General features: G+C 39.7%; 1 non-coding gene across 1 annotated transcript; it reads right to left on the bottom strand.

Moving 5' to 3' along the window:
* Positions 1–7,489: 7,489 nt before the first annotated feature.
* LOC142447651 (small nucleolar RNA SNORA42/SNORA80 family) lies at positions 7,490–7,623 on the bottom strand. The gene has a single exon (XR_012784316.1). It is a non-coding gene; the product is annotated as a small nucleolar RNA SNORA42/SNORA80 family (small nucleolar RNA).
* Between the last annotated feature and the right edge of the window lie 2,924 nt (positions 7,624–10,547).

Raw genomic sequence — 10,547 nt, 5'->3', positions numbered from 1 at the left:
CTATGGTCTTTCTGTGCATTGGCTGCTCTGAGCAGGGATATCTTCCTCAAGGCTTGATGGGCCATGATGTGCTTCACTCTTTCTTCTTTCCCTTAATTTGCTCTTGTGTGCTCTGATCAAACATTCTCTCTCCCTGAGCTGTAGCTTCAGTGCTGTCCTCTGAAATGAATTCTTCTGTGGGGAGCGGGGGGCTGCCCACATAATTGGGATTGGGACCAGCCCCTCAGACCTCTCTATTGGCTCCCTGCTTCTTGCCAGTGTGTTGCATTCACCTCTTGGAGCACCAGGTTGAAATCTGGTCCCTCTTTATCCACATAGTGTCCTTTCTCTGTTCAAGAACACTTTGCCCTTTTTTCTTGTGACTGACCAGTTTTGTGCAAGAATCCTTCATGTAATGAGGTGTCAAATACAGGGTTTCAAAGTGGGGTCCAGATAAGAGAAAGAGCATGATCAGATAGTTTTGACTAATACACAGTACTTCTCTCCATTACACATATCATCCATACTGTATTTCTAATACGAAACCTTCTCCAGTTTTCAGAACCTGTAGAAACTATGTAAGGAACCTTGGTCTCAAAGTGTTAAGACTGGCCTGCTAACCTACAAGATTAGTGGTTCAAACCACCAGAATCCCCTCAGGAGAAGGTGAAGTTGTCTTCTCTTATAAAGATTTCCAGCTTCAAAAACCCTCTGTCTATTGGGTTGCTACGAGTGGGAATCCGCTCAACAATGAAGGATTTTGCTTGGGTTTTAGGTATCTTCTGGATAATTCAATGAAAAAATACCCTGTTCTTTAAGGCATATTGATATACAGGCATAATTCATTTTGTTGTTTTTTACTGGGTGGTGCTTTGCAGCTATTGTATTTTTAACATGTGAAGCTGTGGCAACACTATGTCAACCAAGCCTACTGGGACCATTTTTTCCAAGAGAATGTGCCTACTTGGTGTTCTGTGTCACAGTTTGGTAATAATGCTCAAAATATTTCAACATTTTATAGTGCTATTGCACATTTAATACACTACAGTATAGTGTAAGCTTCACCTTTCTGTGCTCTGGGAAACAGAAAGTCCATGTGACTTGCTTTATTGTAGTATTGTGGCACTGGCTTTATTGTAGCTATCTGAAACCTAGTCTACAGTATCTCTGAAGTATGTCTACATATGAGCTAAACAACAGAACATTATTATTTAGTTATTAATATAAATGTGTAAGATTAAAAAATACCTGTAGAGTACATTTTTATTCATAGTCATATTAGTTGGTTTTCAAAGTCAAACACTTACTACAGTTTATATTTGTATGTATTTTGTGCATCTTTCCAAGTACCCTAGCATCAGTTACCTTCATTTTGATTCTATAATTGAGTTATTTTAGTAGCATTGCTTCCACTTTTAGAACAATAACTTACTTGGATTATTTGTTGTGTTCATAGATTTGAGCAAAATCCCAGTTAAAAAAATTGGCAAATGACTAATCTTGATTTCCATTTTGTTTTATATTAAGGTGTGATATACATAGAACAAGATCTACCATTGTCACTGTAAAGCTCTGTGGGTTTTTTAAAATAATGTTTTAAGTCTAAGTTTACATAGGAAATTAGGTTTCCCTTTATCAGTTTTTATGCAAATTGTTTAGTACTGTTGGTTACATTTTTTCCTAGTTTGTTAGTATTTTTCTATTCTGTTTCCATAGATTTAGCTTCCTTCATCCTTTTTGCCTTTTTGCCTTTGTTTTAAGGGAGCTGTTGCCCTTTGGTCTCATAGAATTGATCAAATTAAAGGAGGACCATTTTATGGGGTGTCATTCTATGTTTTATAAGTCAAGACATTCATTGGATGAAAGGTGAACTCTGGGAGTGGCTTCCATTGAAATTCAAGGGTAATCATAGGGTAATAGTTTAGGGTCCCTCTAGTCTCTATTGGTATTGGGATTCCTCTAGTTTTTAATGAATTATTTTTTTTTAGGAATTTGAGTTTTATTTTATATTTTTCTCACAAACTAATTGAGACTTTGTTTAAGGAGTCTTCAAAAAGGTTTTGGAAAATCTTTATTATCTTTAGTTAAAATGTTCCTTTCTTTTTTTTAACCTCCTTATAATCCTGAACACAATGGTCAATAGAGAATGGCAACTAGGCGCCATCCAGTTCTTTTGACCTCAGGCTGGCAACCACTGCAGGTTTTTTATAGCAGGTGTTCATTCTGTGGAGTCAGGTCTTCCTTCAAGCCGTGGCTTCCTTAACTCCTTTGCCCCAGCTAGACTGAAATCAATAGTTGTACTTAGTAACTCACACCACTTTAAGACCCCAGAAGTTATTCCCTAAAGCATCATTCACGATCTTTATGAAATAAGCGATGCCAACTGGCCAAGATGGTCCCCAGCCTTCAAAATCGGTCTATTTTCAACTCAAATGGACTGGTATGGGCAATCATATAAACTATTACAGTAGGATTGACAACTTTCAAAATAATGATACCACAGTAATTGTCGAAAAAGAACATTTGAAGATATGCCCTGAAGTACAAGGCTATCAGCGATAGTATACTATCCACACACCTTTCTATAAAAGACACCTATCATTAGTGAACAATATGCATCAATTTCTAATGTCAAAAGTGAATAAATATTAAGTTTTTGGTTTAGATCTGAAGTCTGAAATTGTTCAAGCCTGTAATCAAGATGGTGATGATAGTTATTGGGGCTTGGAATACAAAAGTGGGGTAAAAAGAAGAATGATAAGTACTTGGGAAATATAGTGTTGATGATAGAAAGAGTGCAGATTGCATGATAAAATTGGGAGAGACAAATGGGTCTTTCATTGTAAAGACTTAGTTTTTGAACAACATAAACAATGACTATCCTCACTGAATACAATGCATAGCAATCAACTACATATGTAGGAAGAGGCAAAGGAGAACCTCACTATCATCCATCAGGACAAGCATGGGTATTAACTGGAGAACAAACCATCAATTGTTTGTTTTCAAGTTTATATTAAAGCTGAATAAAATTAAAATAAACTGACAGTCATGATACCCAAAGTACAACCTTGACTACATCTCACAAGAATTGATTTTAGACTTGAACACTTGTAACAAAGATGGGATGGGTGGGAGAATGTCAACAAGGATGTTATACGTAAAGAAAACAAAATGGCCATTGACAACACAGTAAAGAAAAGATGAAAATGGATATGAGAAAAAACTCATGAAATCACCCTTGAATGTAAAGGAATTAAAACTCGTGGAAGATATGATACAGTAACACAAAGGCAACTCAAGGAGATGAAGCATTATGATGAAATGTGCAAAGACCTGGCATTAGAAAACCAAACGGGAAGAACATACTCAGCATTTCTCACATGGAAACCAAAGTTCCAACCAAATTCACTGCCAGCGAGGCAGTTTATGTTTACTGAGAAACCCTGTGACAGTCCCTCTTTATGGGTGGAAAGCCCCTCTTTTTCCTGCAGGGTGGCTTGGCTGGTGCTTTCAAACTGATGGCCTTGGGTTACCAGCCCAACTGAGCATCACTGCACTACCAGGGCTCCTAATCAAACGGAATGTACTGAAGACAAAAGTTCAAGACTTGAGGTGCAATATAGAAGGGCTATGATACATGGCCCAAAATATCAAACAAGCCAGGAGTAAGCAAAACAGATGGAAAGAATATATAGGGTCACTGTAACAAGATGAAGTGGTCGATTTTTCAACCTTTCAGAAGATAGGATATGATCAAAAGCCAATTGTATTGAAAGCAGTTAGGCTGCACTTCAGGGACTGGTGACACATCAGGCTCCAGGAACTCACAACACAACAAAGGAGAAGTTTAAACAAAGCAATACCATGCTGGAAGCACTCACTTGTCTATGTCAAGCAGTTTGGAAGAGAGCTACCTGGCCAACCAGATATCTTCCAGATCCATATTTATGGCCACTCCAAAGGAAGGTGATCCTAAGCGAATGTGGAACCTACCAAACCATGTCATTAATGTCACACACCTGTGAAGTCTTGCTGATGATCATTGAAAAGGTCACCAAGACCTGCCATGTCACACATTCCAGCCGGATTTAGAAGACGGCCTGGAATGAGGAAGCAGTGTCATCGTTGGTGATTCATCAGCAGCCAGACGAATCCTGGCTGACAAAATGAGACTGTCAGAAACATGTTTGCCTGTGTTCTATTGACCACAAAAAGGTATTCACCTTTGTGAACAGTAACACATTTTGGATAACTGTGAAGCATGGAAAATTCCAGAACACCTCCTTGTGCTCATGGATGACCTGACATAGACCAAGAGGTGGTTATTTGAACAGAAGGAGCATATATTATGTGATTAAAATATAATCAGGAAAGAAGTTAGATTGGGGTTGTATCCTTTTACCTTTCAATTGAAGCAGAATAGAATGTGACTCTGAACAAAGTGGTAGCAAGAAGTAGTCCACTATTTGATAATTTTGAAGATCAATGTGACAGACTTTCTTGATCTTTGGAATGTGCTGTGCGAAAGAAAGAGAAATGTCAAAGGTCTATGACCTGCATATGACCTGAGCATATTCTATGACCTGAGTTCTTGGAGAGATGAAACGTCCATTCACTCAGGTAATAGTGAAGACATGGGGTGGAACACTTGTTCATTTGGAAAAGTCGACTGGTTCTCGAAGTGTTTAGATGAAGATGTAAAGTAAATATTTGAGTGTGGTTATCAATAGTCATTATAGTACAGCGATTCAGAGTGTGGGATTTTGAGTCAATTTGCCTATGTTCAGAGCTTACCTCTAATAGCTTACTAGAAATGTTACTTTGCTTATTTGTGCTTCCAATGAGCAGTTTTAAAATGATGAGGGAGTTTATTGTGCCAATCTGGCCGATAAACACATGTGGGGTTAATTGAAGGGCGGATGAATAAAAGGCTCAGTGAGCCTCACCTTTCTAGTTCTCAGGTCTCTTGCTTTCTGATGGTCGCACCAGGGTGCAGCTGCCTTAGCAGTTTCCTGCTTCAGCTGGCAAGGCTCACTTCCTGTAAGACATCCCTTAAGAGATGCAACATGGACTTACCCTGATGCAGCCCTGGGTGCTGGAGAAGCTGTGTGGAGACCCCTGGCAGCGCTGAGATGTTTACACATTCACTGACTCAGCTTTCCTCCCGCAGTTGGCATCATCGAATCTGTTTTGTGAGATGGAGGATGAGTTTGTGGATTGGTGTTGGACATATGGGTTAATGGGCTTGGGCAGCACTGGTTTGGGATGTTTTCTTGATGTGCACTTCACCTTTATGTAAAACTCTATCTTATACATGAGTTTCTGTGGATTTATTTCTCTAAAGTACCCGAACTAACACATTATGATACAACATCTGCGTACAAATTAACCCAATGAAGATTCAGAAACCCTCCACCTCAGTAAAATTTATTGGGGTCCAGGTGTGGGGCATGTTGAGGTATTCCTACTAAAGTGAAGAATAAGCTATTAAATTTTACACACACACACACACACACACACATACACACACACACACACACACACACACCAGTGACTAAAATGGAGGCACAATGCCTACTGGGCCTCTTCGGATTTTTAAGGCAACATATCCCTTACTTGGGTGTTCTTCTTCAACCTATTTATCAAGTGACATGAAAAAAACTCCAATTTTGAATGGGGCCCAGGACAAGAAAAGACTCTTCAACAGGTTCAGGCTTCCATGCAAGCTGCTTTGCCACTGGGACCATATGATCCAGCTGACCCTATGGTGCTAGAGGTGTCAGTGGTAGATAAAGATGCAGTGTGGAGTCTTTGGCAGACTCCTATTGGTGAATCACAGCAAATGCAGTGAGGCAATGGGCCCATTCCCATTGAATCCACTGGTGGTATTATGTCCCTCATCATTCTGAAGCTGCTGACTTGATAGAACAATGGAATGGGCTCCTAAAGACACAATTACGCTGCCAACTAGGTGGCAACAACTTGCAGGGCTGGGGCAATGTTCTCCAGGAAGCCGTATACACTCTAAACCAGCGGCCAATGTATGGTGCTGTGTCTCCAATAGCCAGAATTCATGGATCCAGGAACCAAGGGGTGGAAGCTGGAGTGGCACCACTCACTATTACTCCTAGTGATCCACTTCCAACATTTTTGCTTTCTGTCCCAGCAATCCTGTGTTCCTCAGGCCTGGAGGTCCTGGTCCCGAAGGAAGGAACTCTCCCACCTGGAAACACAGCACAGATTCCACTGAACTGGCAGCTGAGAATGCCTCCTGGGCACTTTGGGCTTCTCATGCCTGTGGATCAACAGGCCAGGAAGGGTGTCACTGTACTTGGTGGTGTGATTGGTCCTGATTACCAAGGAGAAATTGTACTGGTGCTACATAATGGAGGTAAAGAAAAATGTGTCTGGAATCCAGGAGATCCCATAGGCTGACTCTTAGTGCTACCATGCCGTGATTAAATAAATGGTAAATTACAGCAACCCAATCCTGACAGGACTTATAATGACCCAGACCCCTCAGGAATGAAAGTCTGGATCACCCAGGGGCAAAAAAACCACAGCCAGCTGAGGTGCTTGCTGAGGGCAAAGGTAATACAGAATGGGTAGTAGAAGAAGGTAGTTCTACCTATCAATTATGACCACGTGATCAACTGAAAAAGTGAAGTTTGTAATTGTCAGTACATTTTCTTTATATGTGCTTATTGAATATCTTTCCTTTGTTCACATATGATATATCAGATACAATTGGATTCAGCATGTTTTCATGTACATGTATGGTAGGTGTTTGATGACAAGTATAAGAATGATTTCATTAATGTCCAGAAAATATTTAAGGCTAAAGAATTGTGTACAGGTGCCAAGTTGGCAAGGGGCGAATTAAGGTAGTTAGTTTATTGTGCCAACCTGGGCGATAAACACATGTGGGCTTAATTGAGGGGCAGAGAGGTTAATGGCTTGGTGAGCCTCACCTTTCTTGTCTCTTGCTCTTGGATCATCGGACCAGTGTGAGGCTGTCTTGCTTGATATTTGCCTCAGTTTATAAGCTACACTACCTATTGGACACCTAATCAGTGGACCGTGTCACTCTAATTTGAGGTTCCTTCAAGACCTGCTTCACCACACCATTGGAATTTAACTCTCATGAGCTGGAGACTGTCGGACCCTGTCATCTGGCTGATGGTTGGTGACCTGCTTTGCTGTTTGCTGCCTGTGCCCAAATAGCCGGAATTGCTCTACAGAGGACTAACTGGTGACAATCAAGACTTGAAGGACTGCCAATGTCTCCCAGATGTCTCATGGGAGTGAGTTGCACTGAGCCATTTGTACTGCTTTAGAATTTAATTAACTGTTTATTTCTTATGTTATATATCAATTTATCTGTATAAATAAATATATAGAATTATTTGCATTCTGGTTTTGTTTCTCTAGAGAACCCTGTCTAACACAAATAATAATACTAATTTTACCTACTGCGTAGGGTTCTTGAACTTTTTTTTTTTTTTCCCATTGTGCAACCCGCTTCAGTGCCTTAAGCCCACCAGGTAAAACCAGGCAATGGTTCGGGGTGACAGTTTGCTTTGGCATGGGACACTGTGAGAGGCCCATGGGATCGGACCTGCCACAAATCCAAACCCATGCACTCTTGAACTTCTTAGATGGATTCATATTCTATAAGAAGCATCACAAATGATCTTCACTAAATATTTTCAGCTTTTATCATCATAGTCATCAACAACATTTTGTTTAGAAGTTTGGAGAGAAGTAGGAGCTGGAGATTAAAAATTTAGAAGACATCTACTCATAAATAATATTTAAGGCTATAGAATTGAATCCTATCATCAAGGAAACTCATATATGAATGTAAATACTATAAAAATTTCACACCTTTTTAATCTAATATTTTGTATCTTTCAAAGTACTTAGTAGCTCTTCTTCTTGTTGTTGTTGTTGTTGTTAGATGCAATTGAGCCCATTTTGGTTCATAGTCGCCCTTTACACCAGGGAAGAAACACTGACCAGTCCTGCACGATCCTCAAAATATTTAATATATTTGAGCCCATTGTTGCAGCCACTGTACTAATCTACCTCTTTTCCAATGACTCTCTACTTTACCAAGCATGATGCCCTTCTTCGGTTAATAGTCCCTCCTGATAATATGTCCCCAATATGTGAGATGATCTCTCCCCAAATACTAAGAAACGTTCTCACTGTACTTTTCCCAAGGCCAAGTTATTTGCTCGGGCAGTCCATAGCGTATTCACTATTTGTCAACACCATCATTCAAAGGCATCAATTATTTTCTGGTCTTCCTTACTCAGTGTCCAGCTTTCACATGCATATGAAACAATGAAATGTACCATGGATTGGGCCTGGCACATCTCGATCCTCAAAGTAACAGTGTTGCTTTTGGACACCTTCAAAGAGGTAGTTTGCAGCAGATTTACCCACTGCAATGCATCATGTGAGTTCTTCCCTTTGTTTCCGACATGTTGATTGTGGGTTTAAAGAAATAAAATCCTTAACCTCTTCAGCATTTCCTCTGGTTGTCATGATGTTGTTTATAGTCCAGTTGTAAGGATTTTTGTTTAAAGAATATTATTGAAGGTCCTGCGTGAATACTCAGTGAAAATGCTTTGATTAGAAAATATCAATTGCCTCAAAAAACTTGGAAATGAATCTTTAATGTTCCTTAGAAAGTCAGTAAAATATCTTGGACACAGAACAAGAGGTCAACAAGTTTGTGGAAAAAGCAGTAGACAGAACAAAATCAATGAACTCCCTGGCAGATACGGTAATTACCTCCTAACTATGTGTATTTACTTCAGTTATTCCTGTCTGTACAAATACATGTAGAATTTTTCAGATTCGGATATATTGTTTCCTACAGACACAAAAGTTGACAGATGAATTCTGTGCTATCAGCAATTACAAGTAACTCTATCATTGGTTGCTGAGCAGCTGCTTAAACTGGGGGGTAGAGGACTAACGCAATATCTCAGTCATAGAATCCAGCTCATGTCCATAGTTAGTTCTATGATTGTCAAACCTTTCCCAACAGTCTGCTCTATAGTCTGCTACATTTTTCCTGGACACAAGAACTTTGATTCTTTATGCATGGTGACGTGACTGATGCATGTCTTGGTCGGAATCGTTCCTTTGGTATCGGTTGATGAATTTGCAGTGGTGTTTTAATTTACTCACATCTGTCCTCAATTCTGGCCAGATACTAGAATTCTCAGAGGATGGGCTGAAGCTAAGAATTTGGTCATCTAACCACAGATCAAAATGAAACTGATTCATTCCTATGAGGCTCCATCAAATCTCATAGCCTGGTCAGACCTATGTTGCAGCCAGCATTCTTCAGTGCTTGAGAGGATACTAGCTCTTTGTGGAATCCACGATTTTCAAAAAGAACACTTAAGAAATTGATATGACTTTATTAACCTCATATTCCTTTTATGAAATTTATAAAAAATAAAAATCCCAAGGTATTATTAATTTTTCTTCTCTCTGACAACATTTTACTAACCACTTCCCATCTATTAACTCACTTAATTCTTAGAAAAATGTTAAGATGTTATCCCATTTTCTCAGTAAAACAACTAAACACCTCAACAGAATTCCATCTGGTCCCATAGCTAGTGTATTAGTCCGGGTTGACTAGAGAAATGAACCCAGGGACACTCATATGTGTATAAGAGAGAATTTTATATAAAAGAGCAATTGTACATTAAGTAAACATCCCAGCCTAGTCCATACTAAGTCCATAAACCCAATATTAGCCCATATGTCCGATACCAGTCTATATATTCCTCTTCAGACTCACATAACACATGCAATGGCACCAAATGCAGGAATATCACCAGCCAATGGGTAGAAAGTCTTGTGGGTCCAGTGGCAGTGGAAGCTTTTCCGTGTTGCCAGGCGTCTCCACATGGCCCCTCTAGCTCCAGGGTTCTAGCATAGACCCATGTGTCTTGTCAGCAAGAAGACAAGCAGAGAGTGCCTATCTATCCTCCAGTAAGCTATTTATCTCTATAATGCCTCCAAATGAGTACCTTCAAATGAGGTTATCAAGCTGTAACCAGATTGACAGGCTAAATTCCACCTCTTCACTCTTAATAGTCTCAAGTTGACACCAGATTATGGAACTACCACAACTAGGCAGAGAAGAATATGGAGTGGCCACACTTTCATGTCTCTCCTACCTCAGAGTCTGGTTTTCTATGGTTATAGGACTCCTACAACCTAACATTTTTGGTCAGAGACCCAGTAAAATTGTACTCCCTCAAGTTGACACATTCTATGATTGAGTTATGGTGGTTAATCTTGGTCCTTTACAAACATGATTTGAAGTATCAATGGACAGCATTCTCCCATGAGATGGATTTTCCCACCCGGGGTTGTCTTGCTAATGTTTATATTTTTTATGTGCTATACAAAGTCCCTATAATCACAAGACTTCCTTGAGGTTGTTTTCTTTGTCTATTCCATTAGTCAGTGTGTCATACTGTACAAAGAGCAGCCAAAAAGATGTAAAGCTTGTACAGTTACATTTGGAA

The sequence above is a fragment of the Tenrec ecaudatus genome, chromosome 4, assembly GCF_050624435.1.
Source record: "Tenrec ecaudatus isolate mTenEca1 chromosome 4, mTenEca1.hap1, whole genome shotgun sequence".
NCBI classification, from domain to species: domain Eukaryota; kingdom Metazoa; phylum Chordata; class Mammalia; order Afrosoricida; family Tenrecidae; genus Tenrec; species Tenrec ecaudatus.
The sequence above is the reverse complement of the archived record's forward strand: the minus strand, read 5'-3'. Positions and strand labels throughout refer to the sequence as shown.